The 7235-nt window shown below is 37.0% G+C and overlaps 1 pseudogene; it reads right to left on the bottom strand.

Moving 5' to 3' along the window:
• Window positions 1–1168: 1168 nt before the first annotated feature.
• Window positions 1169–1885, bottom strand: LOC101590531 (annotated as a pseudogene).
• Window positions 1886–7235: the final 5350 nt, after the last annotated feature.

Raw genomic sequence — 7235 nt, 5'->3', positions numbered from 1 at the left:
ACAGGATGTTCAGGGTCTCACTATTAGATCAGATTCGGAGGGATCTGCCTGCTGAAAGCCTCCTAAGAGCTGGGATTGCAGGCATGTGACACCACTCCCAGTCTCAATTGCCATCTCAGTGCACCCTGGGAGCGGGATGTGTAAGTCATCTTTGCTGAGATTTTCATTTCAAAAATTGAGAAATTGCTAACTCCTTTTTGATCACTTACATATATGATCTTTAATTTCAAATGAAGAAATTCATGTTATAGGACAATGGTGCAGAGAGACTTCTTTGTGTAAGATACCTCTTGCATCAACATAAGTATTTTATTGTCATATTTTCTTTATTATAAAGAATTTCTCTACATAGTATGAGAGACACTGATCTATATATTCTTTTCTGCCTCCCTTTAGTCTCTTTTTTTTTTCAAGGAAAATTTAATGTAATATCAGAAGTGTTAACCAAAAGGCCCCAGTACAATGAAGGAAGAGATTTCCCCATTGACAGCAAAGATGATACTCTTTTAAAATATGCTTGTTGAAGGGGCTAAGGGTTTCATAAAGTTCGCTATTTAAAAAATAATGCAGTGAGTCTCATCACAGCCAATTTTCCTTATACAATCTAGTTGTGAAATGAATGTTTATAATGCTTCAATTTAAACCATTCCTTCATATTTGTACAGTCCTTAGTTAAGATTACAGCGTTTGTTACTGTTCGAAGAATGATTGATTAAAATCATATTAAAAAATAAAACCATATTGATTTAAGCTCTATTAAGTAATACAGACCACTAAGCTAAATGGTTAAATGTATGTACTACTTTACCAAAATCGTTATTTGTCTCATGACTATTAAAGTTGGTTCTTAGCAATAAACCCTTTAAAGACAAATTTTACCCTATTTGAATTTTGACCCAGAAGTTCAAAAACAATCATGAAGTCCACAGTCTTCCTGGCAAACTGATATACAGAGTCTCTAAGTCACTGTGCATAAGGTTAAGAGTGATGCATATTCCATTTTTACATTTAACCGGAATTTTGCATGTTCTATACATGTAAACTCTGATTTGAAATCTCTGTAGGTTTTCAGCCCTCCAGCTGTCTGAAGACACCATGTTCCACAGACTAAAGACTTCTGTTTCTCCATTTTCTTCAAACAGAAACATTTCTCAAGTGTCTAATTGCTCTAGAAGGGGAATTTTTTGAAGGTGACCCATTTTTAGTAATAGTTTGCTGGCATCAGGCCTCTGAAATAAGGGAAATGTCAGAGAAAAAACCTGAGACCCAACGTTCATCTGGTAAGAGTTACATTAACCATTATAAGCTGCACAGTATAAGAATGTGGCTTTTCTTTTTTCTCAAGAAGTCTGAGCCTTGGTGTGGAAATGAGTACTTGGTTGTCCCACAGCTTTCTCCTGGTGGGACTGTCAGGGAAGTCTTCACTGGAGATTATGATTTGTTTACCTACTAGGTGTAAACTTCCAGGCACTCAGCTCATTTTGAGCTTGTTCCAGTTTGTCTTTAGTCTGGTACATTTCACCTTTCATTTTTAGGAAAAATAAGTCGATTGCTGGGTCTACCATTGTTGATCCCAGTTTGGTGACATTAGGCTGCTGGACTTGCTTGAGGTACTGAATTTGAGTAGTCCACTCTTGCATCTCTTGTTCCTTGGTTGCTAGTGGTATTATGAGGATTTTTACCCTGTGTGCAAATACGTGCCACTGTTGCTTTAGCTTTTCTTCAGACTTCTTTAAGCCAGTTACATCATTTGAGATCCACGTACTTGCCCACCAAAGCTTGAACATAGCCTTTATAATGTTGGAATTAGCTCATCTCTCGCCATAACTTTGAAGTCTGTTTCACTCAGCTGAACCTTTTTGAGAAGAGGTTCCTTGTTGGTCATTTTGAATCCAAGGAGTCCCCTGCATGAAGCATCCCCAGTCACTCTTGGCCTGCCCCCCCCAACCCCGCTAGCCTCCTCCCTTGTGGGGGTAAAGCAAAGGAGGAGGCCTGGTTCAGCTGGTAGGGGTTTTGAGGTCTGAGAGAACAGCTACAGCCTGCAAGAACCTCCTTGCCCAGTTCCTTTACTCTTTTAAATAATGTAGTAGGCGCTCATACTTTCTTTTGTAGGAAACTTTCATGGAGGTACAAATGACATAATACAATACACACACCTAAGCTTTACAATACATTTTGAGGTGTGCTGTAGCCCTGAGATCATCACCACATTGAGAGTAAACATATTCACAATCTGCAACACTTTCCTTGTACCCATTGGCCATCTTTGTCCCTCCTGTGGCCGTCTTTGTCCCCTCACCTCAGGTCCATAGGCAACTGGATTTGTTGTCTGTCACTCTGTATTATCAGTTATTATTATTTTATTATTATTAATTTTATCTAAGAATTATACATTGTCTTATTTGCTTGTTTAGTAGTTTATTAACCATTCATATTTTGAAATTCATTCAAGCTGTGTAGACTTTGTGGATTTATAATTCATTTCTTTTTATTTCCAATAGTATCCCTTTGCTATATAATGTAATTTTCTTGTCTACTTACCTATTGATGAATATTTGGGATGTTTCCAGTCCTTAGCTATTGCTGATGTATTTGTTACAACTACTAACATACAAGTCTTTGTGAGGGGTGCATATTTAACTCACACTTCCAAACTGTTCTTACCATTTTACATTACCCTGATTAGAGTTATAAATGAACTGGGGAGAACAAACATCCTTATTTCGTTCCTGTTCTGGGTGGAAGGAGGACAAAGGGGGCGAATGTTTTATCTTGTCCTATAAGTTCGATGCTAGCTGTTTTTGTAGCTACCTTTACTGGATTGAGGGAGTTCTCTTCTATTTGTAGTTTGTTGAAATTTTAAGAGGAATTGCTATTGGATTTTGTGAAATGTATTTTCTGTAGTCACCAAGAAAATTATATAGCTTAAGTGTATCAATTTGGTGAATTTCATTGACTTAAAAAAATGTATTTAGTACAAGGCCAGCAGGGTCTCAATACACAGATTGGACTTATAGTGATCCTCCTGTTTTCAGCCTCCCAAGCACTGGGATTATAAGCACACGCTACCACACCCAGGCTCAGTCTCCATCTCAGCGTACCCTGGGAGTAGGGCACGATATGCTGGGGATCGAACCCTCATCCCTGCATCTGCCTAGGCAGGTGCTGTAATCTGCTGAGTTATCTGGCCAATCTTTCATTGACTTTTTTTTTTTTGTATTTTAGGGAAGGGTGTACAGCGTGTTCAGGGTCTCACTACTAGACTGGACTTCTAGTGATCCGCCTGTTTACAGCCTCCCAAGAGCTGGGGTTATAGGTGTGTGCCACCATGCCCAGTCTTAAATCATCCCTAGATATGTCTTTTTTTTAAATTCATTGACAAACCAACAATGCATTGCTGAGGTATATTCTTGGTCATGATATATTATCCTTATTTTATATTGGAATACTTTTGCTAAAATGTTCCTTATCATGGTTGCATCCAAGACCATAAAAGCTATCTGTATTCATTTATCATATTATCTTTGATTTTCATATGAGAGTAATGCTAGTTTTATGGAATGGATTACACAATATTTCCTTATTTTCAAACTTCTGCAGGAGTTTGTGTTGAATTATTATCTTTTTCTCAAATATTTGACAGACTCAACTAGTGAAATTATCTAAGCTTGGAATTTTGTTTGTGAGATTTAACTCCAGATATTTAATGGGTATGGTGCAGTCAGCTAGTCTACTCCTTCTTTGCTAGTTTATGTCTCTCATGGCACTTATTGATCTCATCTAAAGTTACATTTATTGGCATAAAGTTGTTCACAATGTTCTCTTTTCTATCTAGGCATATAGCTCAGTGGTAGAGGACTTGCTGTGGAATCTAGAGTGATTTTATTTCTCTCATTTCTAATATTTGTTCTCTTCTTCTCTCTGAAAAGTCTAATAATGGATTAATTAATTTTTCTGATTCTCTCAATCAGATTTTGGTCCCACTGTTTTTTCCCTTACTTTTCCTGTTTTACATTTTGTTAATATCCACTTTCATTTGATATTTCTTTCCATATGTTACTTTTGTTCTTAACTTGCTCCTCCCATTTCTTTCTCTTTTAAATGTGTCACTGCTACAAATTTTATACCGATTATGCTTGAGAAACATCACTTAAATTTTGGTATGCTATGTTTTTGTTTTTATTCAATTGAAATCTTGTAATTTTTCTGTTAATTTCTTTGTTAGCCTATAGGTTGTTTAGAAGGATGCTACTTCATTTCCAAATGTTTTGGGATTTTCTAGGGACATTAACGTTATTGGTATTGTTTTTATTTGGTTGTGTTCAGAGACAATGATGTGAAACTTTTTACTTTCATTGGAACTTATTTTTTGGTCTAGAATATGACCTGTCTTTGTAAATGTTCCATATGCACTTGACAAAAATGTTTGTTTTATGGTTCCAGGCAGAAATATTCTAATATTGTCAGTTCAGATTGTGTTGTTAAAGGTCTTTATTCTTACTGATAATCTGCTTAGTTTTTCTATTAGTTGCATCTGATTATAGTTGTGGTTTTATTTTTACTTGTAGTCTTTTTTTTTTGTCTTTATGTGTTGTTAAACTCACTCATTGGACACAGACATTTGAGGCCTTTGGCATTAGAAAAGCATGACAACCCCCAACATGGTCAGAGTTCACTGGATCATTACAGTAGCAGGTGAAGGGAGATGAGTGGCATAGGTAGTGGGTTCCTTTTGCTCCAGTTTCTCTAAAGGTGAACCACAGGAATGTGTTTTTTATTTTTAAAAAATAAGTTAAACACATTAAACCTCATGGGTGTGTTTCATTTCAAAATTGCTCGGTAACTAGAAGCAGAGGAAATAGATCGCGCCTCCCTTGGAGCTTAACAGCTGTAAGATACGTGACTCAGCACTTGGGTTGTATTTCCATGTGTTGCCTGCAAATTGCATCATTTGTTTTAGCCTTGTCACTCTGAGGGGAAAGGACTGTGGTATACAGGCTCACTTAATATGATGTGGTTTGTTGAAGGATGGCTACGGTTGGGGAGGCAGGGGGTAGAAGAGGGTGGATGCAAAATCAGCATGTTTCCTGGCAACTATATTACCTGGTTAGCATTTAGAAGGAGTATAATTGGGACATCCTTCTAGAGGGTGATGTGGAAGTACACGTCAACAAATCTGAGGGTGTTTTTAGGCTTTTGTCAAGCAAGCATAGGAAAGAGATGGTCGGGGCAAAGATGCTCCCATAATGAGGTTGTTCACTGGATTTGTCTTTTCTTACCTAGAGGTTTTCATAAAATCAAAATCACTTGTCAATAAGGTAATGTTGGGAAATAGTTACCATGAAAGATTATGAGGTATTTAAGTTCTGGTATATAATTATGCTTTTTGACGTGAAAAGATGTCTAGAATGTTATAAATGAAAAATAGGAACTGAAGCATAGAAGATTCTAATTCCATCTTTGGGAAAGAACAATTCTGTGTATGTGTAAACAGACAAAGGAAAAATATTTGGCTATTTAAAATATTCAAAATAGTGGTTATTTCCTTGTGGGTGGGTTTCTCTTTGCCTTTATTTTTATATTGTCCAAGTATTTAATAATGAAGATATACATTACAATATGTATGTTATTATATATATGATGGGGCCAAAAGTTGTTTCTATTTTGAAAAAAAATAACTGTGAGTAAGTAAGTTGTTACAGGTGCTGACTCAAAGAGTTAAATGATTTATGAGGTAAAGCTAAGAACACACTTGGGTCAAGTCCAGAAGAAAGTGGTTCTGGCCTGGTGCCTGCCACATACTAGAGAAGTAATGTAAGTGCTTATTATGGGCTGCGTTGTATCCTCCATAAAATTCATGCTGAAGTCTCAGGGCCCAAAGCCTCTGAAGGTAACTGTAGTCGAACATAATGTTTTTAAGGAGGTGGATAATCAGGATGGGTCCTTAATGCAGTAAAACTGGCACCCTCATGAGAGGTGGAAGAGAGCCCAGGGACATGCAGACAAGAAAAGAACATGTGAGGGCACGGCAAGGAGCTGGCCATTGGCATGTGGAGTGAGATGGAGAAACCGACTCTGCTGGTAGCATAGTCTTGGCCTCAGCATTCAAAATTGGGAAAAATAGATTTGTATTGTTCAAGCCATTCTGTCTATAGTACTTCATTATGTCAGTCCTAAGAACTATTAGAGTGGTCAGAAAATGATGTCTGCCTATAGTATAGAGTTACTCAATGCCAAGCATTACAATAGGGACTTTATAGGCGTTATGTTATTATCTTTAGTTTTTTTTTACTTTTATTTATTTTTATTTTTATTTTATTTTATTTTATTTTTTTGGCAGAACCAGGGATTGAACTCAGGCCCTTGCACTTGCCAGGGAAGTGCTTATTCCACTGAGCCATCTCCCCAGCCCATCATTAGTTTTTTTAATTTTTAATTTTTAAAAATTTCTAAAAAGAGAACAAAAAATAGTAAGAGAACCATTAGAAATAATAGAGATTTTCACTGAACAAAATAATAGAAATTCAACAATGGTTGCTGTATTGCATAATGTTGTCTTCTGATTAGCTGTTTAGATTATTATTGACATAATCTTATAAATTAGGTATTGCCATTCATTCTCATTTTGTAAATAAAGTAAAGGAGGTCTAAATGTCTTAAATAATTTATGTGTTTGGTATAGTGGCCGAGTTATGTTTTGATTGTAGTAATCTGATCCTGTGATCTTAAAAGGTGCGCCACAATTAGTTTGACAGTATGAGACTGTACAAAGTTCGTGTCCAAGGAAGGTGGCATGGCAAAACCAATGATAGAGGACATTGCTTCAACTATAGGAGTCATAATACAATATATGCAGATGTTTGTATAATACTTACCAATTTACATTTTTGTTCAATTGAAAAACCCTTCCTCTGTACCATACGGTGAAAAGTGTTCAATAAATTTTGGTTTGTCAAACAATGAGAATTATCTCCTATGGTTTAGATCTAAAATCTGTCCCAGATTATCACTGCAGGGGGTTCCTGGCATCATGACCTGGAGGTATACATCTCCCTCCCTGGCTCCACCCTTCTCTCTGCTTCCTGGTTGCCATGGCTTGAGCACCTTTTCGCCACTGTATTCCTTTCCCCTCTTGTTTCTGTCTTGGAGGAGCCTGACTAGGGACTGAAAGGGTCATCTCAAGCAAGCTCCTCCTCCTTCAGGCTGCAGATGTTGGGTGCTGTGTCCTGCAAGGG

Source organism: Octodon degus, unplaced genomic scaffold (assembly GCF_000260255.1).
Source record: "Octodon degus isolate 3935 unplaced genomic scaffold, OctDeg1.0 scaffold00011, whole genome shotgun sequence".
Classification (NCBI taxonomy): Eukaryota; Metazoa; Chordata; class Mammalia; order Rodentia; family Octodontidae; genus Octodon; species Octodon degus.
The sequence above is the reverse complement of the archived record's forward strand: the minus strand, read 5'-3'. Positions and strand labels throughout refer to the sequence as shown.